The sequence below is a fragment of the Arachis ipaensis genome, chromosome B04 (genome assembly GCF_000816755.2).
Source record: "Arachis ipaensis cultivar K30076 chromosome B04, Araip1.1, whole genome shotgun sequence".
Taxonomy (NCBI): domain Eukaryota; kingdom Viridiplantae; phylum Streptophyta; class Magnoliopsida; order Fabales; family Fabaceae; genus Arachis; species Arachis ipaensis.
In genome coordinates this window covers 6,491,890-6,508,711 of record NC_029788.2, presented here as the reverse complement: position 1 = coordinate 6,508,711, position 16,822 = coordinate 6,491,890, and positions in this window count along the sequence as shown.

Below are 16,822 nucleotides of genomic sequence, written 5' to 3'. Positions count from 1 at the left end.
TGATTGATTTATCAGAGGAACAATATTCACCATCTCAGACTGCAAACATCGAACACTCTCTTTCACCAGTTCAGGCAGGGGCTTCTACTGGATCCCAAATGGCTCATGACTCTGACTCCCCTTATCGAATTCTAGAATCCAATTCCGATTCACTTTCTCGAGTGCCAAAAACCATTGCTCTTGAATTCGATTCACCTACCCGAATTCCAGAAACTGTCCCTTCACCACAAAAATCGTTCAGTCCACCCAGGGATGCCGGACTTTCAATTCATCATGACTTGGGAGCACCTTCTGAAACTCTTGGAATGATCCCCTAACCAAATGACAATGATATAATTGGGTTGGTTAATGCCTTGAACCAACTTGTTCAAAAATACAAGGTGCCCATTTCCATTCCAACACCTGCAGGACCTTCAACATCCAGTCTCCCTCTTGAACTAAATGAAAGTGCTCGCAACCAATTGATCACTCTTATTAGATTCCTATCACATTCTCCTCTTAAATAGACCAATTCATCAGGCTTGCAACCAATTCTTTCTAAAATTATAAGTTCTTCTCTTGAGCTTCAAGTTCCAGCTCAGAATTCTGCCATAGTCAAGAAATTCATAAAGATCGCCAATGACTATGTTGCTGCCCAGAATAAGTTACAAGAGATTAAGGAGAAAGCGACCACAATCAACTCCGAAATAGAGGAATGTAATGCAGCTCTTCAACCAATGAAAGATTCTTGCGAAGAATTTAGTCTAAGAATCTCTCAAGCCTTTACTTCTCGAGCCTATTATGTCAAAGAAGAAGAAGAACTCGAATCAGAATCAACTCGGATCAACCGACGGCTTGCCATGGTTCGAGAGAGCAAAGCTATTATAGATCTACCTTTAGCCACTGCTCAACGCAAGAAACAACAACTTTTCAAGGAGATATATACCATTGAAGCTAAATAAGAGGAGTGCGCGAGGCAATTCAAAAAAATTCAACATGAAGAGTATGAGCAGACCGAAAAACTCTCAGCCCTAGACAGTGAGAGAATTCAACTGTATTCTGACTTGGCCAAGCTCCTAGCACCTTTTATTTCTCTGTCTTAGGATATCAATATTTGTAATGACATCCTTTTTATCTCCAAACTTATGTATTTTAATTTTGATTTAACAAACAATGGTATTGCTTCAAGTACTTTCCATTTATCGATTTGACTATATTTCCATATTCTAGGGGTGAGCACGGGTAGTGGGTACCCGATTACCCGTCCAATCCCGAACCGAACCAATTAAATTGGTTTTGAAATCAACAAATAATCGGGTCCAACCCGAACCAAACCGATGGCTTTTGTTAGTGATTGGTTCGGGTATCGATTTTAAGGGTGCGGAACCCGAACCAACCCGCGAACCCGATCATATATTAATTAAATAAAAAAATAAAAAAATATATATGGCTTTTCCATTAGACAATGATTATTCATTATTAATATGTTTAGATTTTAATGAGTTTAGTTTTTAATGTATTTGGTGTTTAACATGTTTGAATTATTTCTATTGATGTTACATGTTTATTATACTTGTTGAATTTTTAAGATAAAAATTTGGTTTTTTTTATGAATTTCAAAGTCATCGGATACCCAATTACCCGAACCGAACCAATCCGTTCTTAATCGGTTTGGTTTGGTTCGGGTACATGTACAAAAAAATACAAATCCGAACCAAACCGAACTAATTACATTTTGATCGGTTCGATTCTAATTTTACCATAAACCTGAACCAAACCGACCCGTGCTCACCCCTACCAGATTCGATATCTTTGATTCGATATGCATTTCCAGAATATAATTTAGTTATTTGAAAAGGGCCCTCCCAAGTATGGACCATTTGCCAAGAACCCTCGATTTCTTTTCCATTGGCAAAATAACTTTCAAAACCAACTCTCCTATACTGAAGCATTTTTCTTTTATTCGACGGTTATAACTTTGAGCAATACTTTCTTTTTGCCGAATCATATTTTCAAGCGCCGATATACGCTCTGAGTCTAAATCATTTAACTCATCGAACATTGCATTCCAATAATCGTTAATAGGCGAATCATCTTGCTTTAATACTCTCAAAGTCTTAAGATTGACTTCTAATGGTAACACAGCATCATGTCTGTATACTAATTTATAAGGGGAAGTACCTGTTGACCCCTTGGTGAATTTCGATAAGCCCACAACACTTGACTCAAGGTCTCATGCAAAGTTCGAGGTCTACTTCCGATATGCTTTTTGATCAAATTGATCAAAATTTTATTTGCCGCCTCAACTTATCCATTGGCCTGTGCATAATAAGGGGTTGAAGTAACCATATTAATGTTTCTTGAAGCTGCACAATTTTTTATTTGTTGACCAGTAAACATAGTTCCTTAGTCAGTACTCAATGTTTGAGGAATTCTAAATCGATGGATTATATATTCCTCAATAAAATCTATTATTTCATTTTGCCCAACCTCTATTAAAGGAACTGCTTCGGCCCACTTCGTAAAATAATCTATTGCTACCAGGATAAATTTATGATGTTTCGATGAAGGGGGGGTGTATCAATCCAATTAAGTCTAGAGCCTAACCTCTAAATGGCCATGGCTTAATGATTGAATGCAACTCAGACGCTGGGATCTGTTGTATTATCTCACGTCGTTGGCATTCTTGATATGCTTTTGCATAATCGATACAGTCTTTGATCATGGAGGGCCAATAGACATGATTTCGACATAGTACCCATTTCATTTTAATCCCAGCCTGATGAGCACCACATATTCCTTCATGAACTTCTCCTAAAGTAGTGTTTTTATCTACTTGACTTAAGCATCTCGAAAAACTCCCACCGATTCCTTTCTTATACAGCTCATCAGCCATAAAGACAAAATTCATTGCTCGCAATTTTGTCTTTCTATCGACTTGAATACTAAGATTCTTTAAATACTCAGCAATGGGTTTCCTCCAATCATCGGCTTCCCATTCATCCACACGCAAAGCCTCTCTTTCATCCACAGGCACTAATATTTGACGGAAATTTGCCAATTTTCTTAGTATTTCTGGGCCTATTCTATATCTTGAAGCTATTTGGGCCAACTCGTTAGCAATTTTATTCTGGATCCTCGGGATATGGACCAATGAAACTTTTTGAAAGGAAGTTAACAACTCCTAAGCTGTTGCCAAATATTTTTGCAACTTCTCATTGTTACACTTGAACTCTCTCGATAGCTATTTCAAGACTAATTGGGAACCCCTAAGATTTGGACTTCCAAAGCTCCTTTTCTAACCAAAATTTCAAGGCCTAAAATTAAAGCTTCATATTCTGTTATATTATTTGAGCAAGGATATTTTAGCTCAAACAAAAATTCTGATGGAATTCCTTCTGGTGAAATAATAAGAATTCCTATCCCTGCACAATCTTTGTGCTTCGATCCATCAAAATATAACTTTCAGTAATCGACTTTAATGTCGAGCACATTTGCCCCCTGGTCATTCAAATTATTCGAATTATCAACTAAAAAATTTGCAATGACTTGGCCTTTTACAGCCTTTGTTGGAACGTATTGTAAATCGAACTCTATCAAAACTAACATCCACTTCCCCAAACTACCTCACAACATTGGAGAACTCAACATATATTTGACAAGGTTAGTTTGTGCAATAATTTTCACAGGCTTAGCCACCATATAACACTTTAATTTCGTGCGCATAGTATAAAGATAAACACAATCTTTCTATTGGTGAATACCTTGTCTCAATATTAGTCAATACTTGACTAAGGTAATAAATGGCCCGTTCATGTCCATTCCCATCATCTTGGGATAACATACACCCAATCGTGTTTGTAAAGGTAGCAATGTACAGTTTCAAGGGCTCATGTGGGTGAACATTTGTCATTATCGGAGCTTTGGACAAATAAGCCTTTATGTACTCGAAAGCCTGTTGATGCTTGTTTGTCCATTCGAACTGTGAGTCATTCTTTAATTTTACTAAAGGTGCAAACACTCGAGTTCGGCCAGAAAGATTCGATATGAACCTTCAAAGGTAATTCACTTTCCCCAGGAACGACTGCACTTCTTTTTTCGACTTAGGAGAAGTCAATGCTAAAATTGCATCAGCCTTATTCTTATCAATTGCAATCCCCTTTTTATGTACAACAAAACCTAGGAAGTTTCCAGCCGACACTCCAAAGGCGCATTTCAAAGGATTCATTTTCATTCCTTTCCTTCGCATAGTAATGAATGCCTTTCTCAAATGATCAATGTGCTGGTTAACCGAATTCAACTTGACCATAACATCATCAATACATACCTCCATAAATTTTCCAATATACTCATGGAATATGGCGTTCATTGCCCGTTCGTAAGTCGCACCAGCATTTTTCAAATCGAATGGTATAACCACCCATTTATAAGTGCCTAAAGTCCCAGGACAACGAAAAGCAGTTTTGGACACATCATCTTCTGCGATGAAGATTTGGTTATATCCTGAATAACCGTCTATAAAACTTAAAATTTCATTCTCTCTTGCAAAATCGATCAACATGTCTGCTATGGGAATAAAATATTCATCCTTTGGAGTGGCATTATTCAGATCTCTAAAGTCAATACACACCCTTAATTTTCCATTCTTTTTCATTACAGGTACAATATTCGAAACCCATTCAACATAGCGTGCAGTTCAAATAAACTTTGCTTTAATTAACAGTTCTATTTCTTCCTTAATCTTTTGATTGATTTCTGGAGCAAAACGCCGAGGGATTTGCTTCACAGGTCAAGCATTCAGATTCAATGCTAATCGATGTTCTACAAGAGAACGATTGAGACCAGGCATCTCATGATAATTCCAAGCAAAACAATCTTTAAATTCATGCAAAAGATGGAACAATTCAGTTCGAAAAGAATTTGCGAGATCCTTACAAATGTAGGTAATTCGAACATCATTAGCAGATCCTAAATTAATTTCCTCTAGAGGATCTTAGAATTCAAAGCCTTTTGTAGGGTCATCATCTTTTACTGAATACTTTTCATTTTCAAAACCCAAAGGTTCTAAATCATAGATGCAATCAAAAGAGAAATCAACAGATGCATTAGGAATAGAATGAACTTGAACATTTGCTGGATTAACAATAGCTTCATTTTCAACACAATGAACTTCTGTTATTTCATCAGTAGTTTGATTGATAACATCATTAAAATTACAAAAAGAAAAAGAACTTAAACGATGGCTAAATTCGACTGAAGACATCGAATTTTTCCTATGAAAAGAAGAAGAAATTACGTTCCTAAGTGATTCGACTTCATCAGAAGAATCATTTTTATTTTCTACCGAAAGGAAATTACTTATATATTTATTTAAAGTTACCAGGTAATCCGAGACATCTTTGCATGTTCCATTGAGCAACGTCTCGAATTCCTTCTAAGACGAACAATCCTAACCAGTTGGGGGCATAGTAAGGTGTGGATGACGCAGTTTCACTGTCAAACCTTCTGAAGACAAATAGCAGCCTTCACAGTTGAAAGAATTTAACACCCTGTCAACATTCAAAGGCGTCAGTTTCGAACTATATACTCTGAAATTGACATGTAACTGTTTGACATACAGATTTGAATCAGCCTTAACAATTTCAGGCTTTCCATCTTTTGTCCAAAGAAGGACACTCTGCGCACAGTAGATAGTACAGCTCCAACTCCGTGAATCTAGTCTCGGCCTAATAAGACATTATAGCTTGCTTTCGAAGGCACCACCACGAAAATAGTGTTTTGATCTGAAGATCCTACCTTCACCCCCAAGGTAACCAGACCTTTAGTAGGAGTAGAAGCTCCACTGAAGTCTGTCACAACAATATTGGTAGGAACCAAGTTATCAGGATGCTTGCTAACCTTCATCAACATCCTTTCTGGCAAAAGACTTATAGCTGCTCTGCCGTCAATTAAAACTTTATTTACCTTAATCCCACTCATAGTTGCCGTGATATGAAGCGGGTGGAAATATGACTTTTGTTTTTCAGAAGGCCTCAGAAAATATCCCGGTTCATCCTCATATCAAATGAACGAAAAAGCCTCTTCATCATCCATATCATAGTCATCTTCAGGATCACCTTCATACTTGATGAATGGATTTCTTGACGGTTTAGAATTCCACTAATGAATTCTCGTTGTTAAGTATAGTTTTCAAACCAATCAAGAATTCTTTCATACAAAAATTTTGGTTGTCACTAAAACAAACCCCTAAATTTATAAACCGAAGTATTCGAACCTCGGGTCGTTCTCCCTAGGAATTGTAATGAGGTGGTTTGTTATTGGTTGTGGGTTATTTTGGGGTTTTAAGATTTTGTACAAGAAATATAAATGGCAAAGAAAGTAAACTAACAACTAACAAAGCTCTTGGCAAGATATGAGAACTAGAAATCCTATCCTAGCTACCCTCCTCAATTGTGATGAGAATTGTTCATTGCTCCCACTTAGTTAACCTCTAACCATGGAGGAAAGTCAAGTGGATGAATCAATTTGATTCCTCAAGACCTAATCAACTCCTAAAGGAAAGACTAGCTTTAGAGGCATTCAAATCAATTAGCAATCTCTAATTATCAATCAGCAAAGGAATTAGATAACTCAAGAGTCACTAATCACTCTACCTAGGCCACGAGGAACAAAATCTATACAAAAATCCAACCAAGTATTTCATCAAACACTCGGGAGGCACAAAAGAAAAGTATAGCAAATCACAACATCTAACTACAATTGAATACAAGAATTAACAACAACAACCAAGGAAATCACAATTATCATGAATTACCTCAAATTGCATTATTGAAAGGGAATAAAAGAAACAACAATCTATCCAAAACAAAGTGAAGAATCACAAGAATTAAAGTACATAACTAGAGAGAGGAAGAGGAGAAGATTAAGAATTGGTAAAGGAGAATTGAATTAAGACATGAATTAAACCTAGATCTAAGAAGAGAGATTAACCCTAACCTAATCCTAATCCTAGAGAGAAGTGAGAGCTTCTCTCTCTAGAACTACTCTAAACTAAAGCTATGACTCACTTCCAATCTAATTCCCTCTCCCCTTTAATCCTTGATCCTTTTATTCCTTTCTATCAGCAATTGGCGCCAAAAAATGGGTTCAGAAACCCCTCAAAATCGCCAGGCACGTGCGCGTGCATGGCCGTGATAAATTCTTTGGCTTTTTTGTGCTTCTCTCCACTTGCATGCTTCCTTCCTTGCTTCCTTTGATCCATGCCTGGCCTATTTCAATCCTGGAATTACTAGCAAACACATCAAGGCCTCTTATGGAATCAAGGAGAAATCAAAATTCATCAAAATAAGGCCTAAAAAGCATGTTTTTACACTTAAGCACAAATACGGGAGAGATAACAAAACCATGCTAATTCATAGGTTAAATGCGAGAAAAGGTCATCAAAATACTCTAAATTCAATACAAGATAAACCCTAAAAATGGGGTTTATCAATACTCACCCAAGTACTCAGTCGGGATAATTTAAATAGTCCCAATCATCTCATCATCTCCTTCTTCAAAATACTCCTCATTTAAGTCAGCATTCTTGTCTTTGTCAACACCTGAAGTGCTAACTACTGCTTTGCCTTTATCCAACTTTGCAGAGGAAGGAATACCCTTTGGATATATTTCTCCATTGGACGGGAAGACTATTTGAGAGTGCACTGAAGGCGTTGCCCCCTTGCCTTTATTAGTTTGAGGCTTCTTCCTTTGCTATTGATTCCTTCTTCCTCTACCCCTTGGGTATCCCCTAGCTCGGCCACGATAATAAGAATACTGGCCTCGATGGGGTCCTCGATGTCCCCACTTTGGGTTCCGCCTATATTGAGCATCTCCATTCTGGAATTCTTGACAATTTTGATTCCATTGAACTCCTATAGCCTGAGAACGGCTTATTGGTGCACTAGCATTTTGTTGAAGAACCTTAGAGCTTTGTCCTTCTACTCGTTAAATTGGTTGCTTCTGACGAGCCTGCTCCTCTCTATGAGCCTGTTCTTTCTTCATTCATTTTTTCTCAAATATCGCTGCGGCTTCTGCGTCAAATACAACATTGCATCGAGGACACAGAGATACGTCCCGATCATTAAGCTTTTGCTGCATCAAGAAATCCAACAAACCGTCTCCCACACGAGGGTATACAGATCGGACTTGTGATTCAAAATCACCCAAAGCCACATTGAAATCATACGACATTCTAACTATATTCACACCAAAATATGGCTCAGCAGAACTGGCTTCAACATCAAAAGGATCATAATCAACCTTCATTTCCTTTTTCCCATCATCAAACTTCAAACGCCCTTCCATAATAGCCTCCTGTATAAGATTCCTGAAATGAATACAGTTGTTAATCGAATGACTAGTTGCTTGGTAAAATTTACAATAAGGTTTTCCTTTTAAATCCTTCACCGAAAGTAAAGTTCTGCCTTCAGGCAAAATTAACTGTTTATCTTTCAGCAACACATCGAAAATCTGGTCAGATTTCGAGATATCAAAACTATATCTCTTTCCACTCTTTTGTTTTGAATCATTCGACTTCTCATTACTAGGGAGATTTTTAAGCAAAGAAAAAACATACGGAGGACCCTTCTTAAGTTCGGCTAAATCAATCTCTACTTCTAAATCGGACTCCTCCTCCGAGGATTCCATGGCCACATAAGCAACCTTTTCCTTTCGAGTAAAAGGTCTACTCTTTAGCCTCTTTTCATTCTCATATTTCTCCTTTTCCTTCTTCAGAAGTTTGACCTGACGAATCCTTTCAGCCAAATGGGCTAAGTCAGGAATATGCACATTAAGCAGTTTTCGACGCATATAAAATCCTAACCCCATAACTGCTATTTTCACCACTTCACTCTCAGGCAATGCACATAACATCTACTTCTAGCATTTTTGAAACGTATCATATAATCATCGATGATTTCACCATCTTCTCGTTTCAAAGCTACTAGATCAGTAACTGCTACGTTCAATTCCCCTCGATAAAATTGGGCATGAAAAGCAGTTTCGAACTGAGCCCAAGTCGTTATCGCATTTGGTCTAAGATTCAAAAACCAAGTAAACGCATTCTTCGTTAACAAAGAAGGAAAAAACTTCATTTTCAAATTCTCATCATTAGCTAGATTCCCAATTTTGACCAAATATCAAGCGACATGTTCAGTGGTCGATTCTCCAACTTCCCCCACAAATTTTGTAATCATTTTCAGGTTTTTCACACCTCTTGGCACTTCGGCCATTTGAATAGCTTGAGGCAAAGCAGATAAAAAATGGGGTCAATTTATGAACCCGACATTCAAACTGACTCTATTGAGCACATCTTCCACAATTCTCATAACTTGATAACGTTCACCACCCTGATTAGCGCGTAATTGGGCCAGAACGTCATCTGCATTTTGACCACAGGGAATTAACTGAGGATTCTCTCTGTTTCTTAAAACATTGTTTCTATTTTGAAATATATTTTCGAAACCCTCATTATTCCCCCTAGCATCATGCCTTTCTCCTTCATCATAATCAACGATTCGAGCAATCCGTTCGACTTGCCTTGCAAGACGGTCGAATTTCAATTCGTGATCAGCCATCATAGGATTCAGAATTGTGGTCATTTGCTGAGTTAACAGGTTAACCAAATCATGATGACTTTCCTCTACCTGTTGTCGAAATGCTGCCATCGAATTAGAGGTATTCGACATAGAGCCCACATTATAATCACGAGAATACTCGGAATGCTGTTGTGGGTTTTGAGAATTATTTACTCCAATTACACTCCCAACACGGATAGGAGGAACAAAACCACTCACTGGTGGAGTATAACCAGGAAGAAGGCCATAAGGAGGCCAACCAGTAGTTACCGGAGGTTGTATTGGTGGTAAGTTACTACGTGGTCAAATATCGTGTCCATTATTTCTAGTCTGCACACTAGTAACCACTATACTTTCACTCACAATTATGCCTTCTGAACGTGAAATAATGTCCGAAGGTTGTACAGTTACTGGTATGCTGTCATTGGTGGATAAACCACCATTCACATTTGACATTTCATCCGCCATGTGAATAATTCTTCCACTTTTTAATTGCATACACCAAATGATACCAAATCAGTTGACACACTTCAGTTTAAAACTATCTCACCGGGCGTGCCAATTTGTTTTGTCGATTTTTAGCAAATCGATGGTGGTTCGATTCTAATGGTCTGGGAGCGAAACCTACTCCTCTTTTGTAGGTACCTGTTTTTCTATAAGTGCATCAAAGGTCCTCGAATTAGACGAGCATTAAAAAAAAGAAAAAGGATTTAAAGAGTGTAAACTAAGAATTTTGGAAGATAAACTGACTGAAAACAAAAAACGTTTGCAATGAATTTAAACAAAGCAATAAAAATGCCTCCGATTGAATCAAAGGACTTTGGACTTGAAAATTAAAGGTATTGAAATGTAAATCTGACAATGAAATTTAAAGATGCTTTAAAGATAAATTGAACAGGAAAAGTAGAGTTTGCTGAAATTGTAAATCGAAAAGATAAAGATATGGAAGGAACCCTACAGAAATCAAACTTGAACGCTGACTCAGAAATTCATTGGGATATGAGTGTGCTTGAGTGTATTTCTGAAAAAAAGTTCCAACCTTTGTGCCTTAATACTTTCTAATATTTATAGCCTTTTTCATAACCGATCATTAATGAAATGGTGCCCCCTCGTATGAGAATGTTTGGGTAACTGTTCCCACTATTTTGCCTAAACGTGTGACAGTTACCAAAATCCTTCTAAAGTGAAAACCTTCAATCTTCCTTATTCCGGTAATTGTGCGATTTACCATGTCAATCAAACCCGTTGCCAAATAGTTTCCCCTTCGATGCCTTCAAGTACATCCCTTTCGATCTCTATTTCCATTTCAAAGCTTTATTAACATTTCAACTCGACTCAACTTTCGAAAATAATTAATTTTGACTAACAGTTTTATAATTTTATTATGTATAATATCTAAATTTATGTATGTAATCAACTTTTTTATGACATCTAAATTATTATAAAGAAATTAAATCAACATTTTTTTTGTCTTGAAATACTTGTCATCGGTTACAGAAATAAATCCATTGTTCACTTATAGGTATTTTGAATTTTGATAAGTAAAGTAGCTAGTATAAAATCTTCTAAAGCTTTTTTGTGTCCAAAATAGTGCTAATATTGGATTAAATAAATTAAACGAATTATATTAATAGCTAATTTTAGGGTTAAATATGATTTTGGTCCCTAACGTAGAGGCTGAAAATTTATTTCGTCCCCGACCTTTTTTTCGCTACAAAATGCTCTCGAAGGTTTAACTTAGTTTTAAAACCGTCCTTAGAACCAAAATACCTATTCCCCTTCTTCCCCAAAATCAAGCACAAGCAGAAGCAGAAACAGAAGCAGAAATAGAAGCAACAACAATGATGAATCAATAATATAATCAAGTAGAAGCAGGATCAGGACAACAACAACAACAATAATGAATCAACAATGAATCAACAACGGAATCAAGCAGAAATAGGAGCAGGAGCAGAAACAGAAGTAGGAGCAGAACAACAACAACAATGAAACAATATAATCAATCAGAAGCAGAAGCAACTAGAAGCAACAATAATAAAAACAACAACATAATAGAAACAAAACCAGAATAGAAGCAGAAGCAGAAGCCAGCGAGCCACCCGAAACCGCCATCACAGCCATCACAACGCCGATCCACAATCACAGCGCCACAACCCTTTTCTTCTTCTCTCTTCGCGCTACCCTAGCGCCACCATCACAGCGCGACCTCTTCTCCTCCCTCAGCTCACCATCGAAGCCTTCCCCTGTTCTAGCCTCGAGCCACAACCCACCGCCATCGAGCACCTCCACCGAGCCCATAGGAGCAGCGGCAAGATCCAGCCACCGAATGACGACGAGCAGCGGCAGCCCTGTTCTTGCCTCGAACCAGAACCTACCGCTATCGAGCACCTCTGCCGAGCTCAGAGGAGCAGCGGCGGCGGATTGGAGCGGCAAGATCCTTCCCTCTTTCCGCCGCGAATCCCTTCCCCCTTCCCCCCTTATTCAACGTTTTTTTTATAGTTAGGGGTATTTTTGGAATAAAAATTTGATAAAAATGATAATTTTAAAATAAACTGAAACCTTCGAGACCATTTTGTAGCAAAAAAAAAGGGGCGAGGACGAAATAAATTTTTGGCCTCTACGTTAGGAACCAAAATCGTACTTAACCCTTAATTTTATTAGCTGATTTTGATATATATTTAAGGTGAATTTTATGATGTTTATAATTTGGTGTCTAATTTTTTCTAACTTATTTTTTAGACAAAAATTAAATATTTAATGATTATTTACTTTTATATTTTTAAAATTAAATATTAATTTTAACCCTTTTTAATAAGATAGACAAATACTTTTAGGCACCATAGTGATGCAAAATTTAACTCCACAATTCGGCAAGTGCACCAAATCATATCAAGTAATATCACGATAAGCAAGTTATCATTTCTACGAGGATTGAATGACTAAGCAACAATGATTAATTGATTATTCTAATTAGACAAATCAAAGAAATAGAGGAGTGAGGAATTAAATTAAAGTGAACGTGTGAACAGAGAGTAAACAAAATAGCAAATAGTGAATGAAGACAATAATGGTGAGAATGTTAAGGTTTTAAAAATGCTCACTCTCTAGGAAAACAATCCTTATATTCATTTATTTGAGATATGCAGAGATCAATCACAACAAATTATAAATAACAAAATCCCAATTCCTTGGTAATTCAATTTCTCTTTAACCTAATTAATCACTAATCCCTTAGTCAATTACTTTAGAAAAGAGGTGAAGCACAATTCTAATTCAATTTCAAATAAGATTCAACATTATTTCTAAACAATTGAAACTTACAAGAAAGAGTGATTTTCAAGAGTTTTCAAATTCAAATTTTATGTCACTTATTCAAACTAGAGCAATTGAAAATCAATACGTGTCGTACTCTCTTTGAAACACTATTCCTAGTTAAATAAAAAAAAGTAGTGAGAAAGAGTTTTCAAATTAATTCCGATATTACATTTTTCAAAACAATATTTAGAATCTAAAACAGAGTTAGAATATTTTCCAACAATTCTAAATCTTTAGGGATAAAGAACAAAAACTTAATCATGAAATAGATCAAAGTATAAACCTCACATAAAATAAACACTTAGATTAATAATCCATAAAAAGATGAACAAAACTTCTAACCTTAACAAAGGAGATTAGTTGCTCATGGTGTAAAGAAAAACTTAGAATTATGAATTCAAAACGGTTGGGCCAGCGAGAGAAGCCACGAAGAGTCTCTTTCCTTTTAAATACTAACTCTAAACCTAATTAATTTAGAATTCAAACAAAATCAAATTAAAACAAAATCAAATATAAACTAATTAATGATCCTTCGATAGTTGTCAATCAATGTTTCAAATCATGGGCCTTGTGCTCAAGCTTTAATTATCAATTCAAGTGTTTCAAAGTATTGGAGATTAGCAAGAGATTTGGCAAGAGATCACAAGCCCCTGGGAGTAGTCCTAGACCACATGTAAAGCGCAAGCCCATCAAAGAGGAATTGGAGACCTCTATTTGCTTGCGTGAAGCGCATAGGTGATATGGATTTTTCATGCTACAAACTACTAGTAAGTGCACCGATTCGTATCAAATAATACAACGGGAGTGGGTTATCGTTCCCACGAGAATTAATGAATTAAGCAAGCAATAATTGATTGATTAGTCTAGTCGAACAATCAGAATTTAGAGTTCAATAGCAAAAAAGGCATAAGTGAATTAAGAAAACAGACGGTAAATGTGTGAAGAGATTATATGAGAGGAGAGTTAAGGTTTCAAAGATATTTAAATTTCTGGATTAATAGTTATATTTATCTACCTTGATCATGCAAAGATTTAATTTATGGCAAATCCTAAGTAATTGAATTCTGATTCCTTGGCAATCCAATTTCTCCTAACCTAATCAACTGTCAATTCCTATCGTGTTAAGAGGTTAATCCAAATTCAAGTTTAGGGCCACACAATTCTTAAGAACCCAAAAAAAATATGATTATATGTTACGTATCACATTAAATCCAGATAACTGAAGAATTATGAGAAGAGGATTTCAAGCTTAGTTCCAATGATTTTAACTTTTCCAATATTCAAAGGGATTTAATTTAGATTCGAGTTATTTTCCAATATACTCTAATTCTTAGGATGAAGAAGAACGAAACCAATTATTAAACAGAAATCAATGCATTAATCAAAAGTAGAAGAACAAATAGTATTAATCCATTGAAGTAAACAGAGCTCCTAACCTTAACAATGGAGGCTTAGTGGCTCATGATACAGAGAAAATCCTAAAGTGCAAAAGGTGTGTAAAACTGAAAAGTGCGAAAGTGGAAGAGAGGAGCGGAGCTAATCTTTCCTTTTATATCAAATCCTAAATTATTCAAACTCAAATTAAACAAAACCTAAGCATATCTTTTCTATTTATTTATTTGAATTTAAATTCAAAGAATATCTTCTGTGTTGTTCTAATGGGGATGTGGTCCCCACTCCTTGCAGCGCTGCCGGTGCTAAACGTCGGTGATGTGGCGTTTAACGCCACCTATTCAGAGAGGTTACGCGTGCGTTCCAAGGTCCGGCGCTAAACGCTGGTGATGTGGCGTTTAGTACCAAGGTGGCAAAGAGGAATGGTGATGTTTCCTTGGTCCGGCGCTAAACATCGGTGATGTGACATTTAGCGCCAAGGTGGTAGAGAAGGATTGCATTGTTGAACGCGGTTTGGCGTTGGATGCCAATGTCACGGCGTTGGCAGAGAGCAAGCATGGATTATTATATATCGTTGGAAAGTTCTGAAAGTTGGCTTTCTAATTCGCTAGAACCACAACATTTGGATCTCTATAGTTCAAGTTATGCTCATTGGAGTGTGAAGAGGTCAAGATTGACAGCATTGACGAATTCTTTTTGCACTTGTCTTCAATTCTCGATTCCTCCTTGTGCTTTTACTTTTCTTTTCCTAACATTTTCCTATAAGAATCATAAAACCAAAGAAATCAAAGTACTAATAGAATAGCCTTAAATATCATATAATTACCAAGCTAAAGTCATAATTTTTCTATAAAAAATACCCAAGAAAAGTATTTAAAATGCTCATACATCGATAGGATTACATGTAAAGCGCACAAGGTTGTATGTAAGGCGCATGGACTGCATGTAAGGCATATAAGGCTACATGTAAGGCACATAGATTGCATGTAAGGTGCATGGAAGGAGTGCAACCCTTGGAGGTGAAAATTAACCATATGTAAAGTGCATGACTTGTACGTAAAGTGCCTGGGAGCCTAAGTAAAGCGCATAGGTGTGTATGTAAAGCGCCTGGGTTTGTATGTGAAACATGTGAGCTTATATGTGAAGCATATGGTTTGGATGTAATCTTTGGGAGTTGGTTTGGAGGCTTGCTTTTCTAGGAGCTCTCTTATGATGAATTGAGCTCCTCTGCTTTGTCTAAAAATTCTTTTGTTTAGCTCCTTCTATCCTTGTTTTTGCTTGATTCCATTGCTTGCTCCGCTTTCTTTTTGTCTTTGCTTGATTTCAACAATTTTTTTTCATATATCAAAGTTCAAGGCAACTTTTAGAAACATTGATTAAAACACTAAAAATCTCAATTAAGAATAAGAAAATCATTAACTTTATTCAAAGAAATAATAAAGAAAACAACCAAAGATGTTCATGCATCACATAGCAATCTCCTATATTTAGCGAAAATATTTGGGCACTGTTCTGGTCCAACCCAACAAATATCAGAGGTCTATCAAGCGAACCCACGACCCGGCTGTACGGTAATACGTCCATCACATGACACGATCTCCTGGAGGTGATCTAGAGAGCTGGCAGAAACTTTTGAGGGATTGAGCCCAAGTGAGAAGGCCCACCCGACTGGTGAGGATAAAAGAGAGGGACCTACCTCTCTCCTCAGGTACGTCACCATAACCCTAACTTAGCCGCTTTATCGTACATACACTTACTTTAGCATCGGAGTGGTCTCATCCGCCGTCCAACCGATAAATCGCATACATAGCTCTTTTCGTCCGAAGTTTATGCTCAGATTCTATCAATATCTCAAACACTTCGTCACCAACCGATCATCCGAATTCATGAACAGTAACCAAAATAAATTAACTAAAAATAATTAAACACTTATTTTATTAAGTATTCATTAATTATTGCGATAATTAATAAATATTAAATAAAACAAGTTCTAATTTTTTTTTTATCACTATCGTATTAATATGGTTGATAACCCAACTTATATGTACACTTTTGGGTGATAGTGGTGGCTAAGTAATATGCACATGCATGTCTAACGATCTAACTCATATAGATAACCAAAAACCATTTACAATCGTTGCAATCTTATCAAATGAGAAATATATCTACATCTACTATAATAATAATGACTAAACGACTATAAATATTATTGCAGTGACATATTTGTTCAATAAAATGATGTTACCTCATTAACAATGACACGACTCACAAAGAAGGAAAAATGAAGAAAAAACATTCATACGGACACACGGTGATGGATATGTTGAATCAATAATACATAGGTCAATTATTATAACTTGCTATAGAAGAATTTTAAAACTTAATTAAGTACCATGATAAATTTTTTAGTGACGTTAAGTATATTCTAAAAATATTTCTGAATATATTTAAAAATATAACTGCAATAAAACATCAACAGAAAGAGTAGAAGGTTCATTATTTTTGACCAATGAACGCAC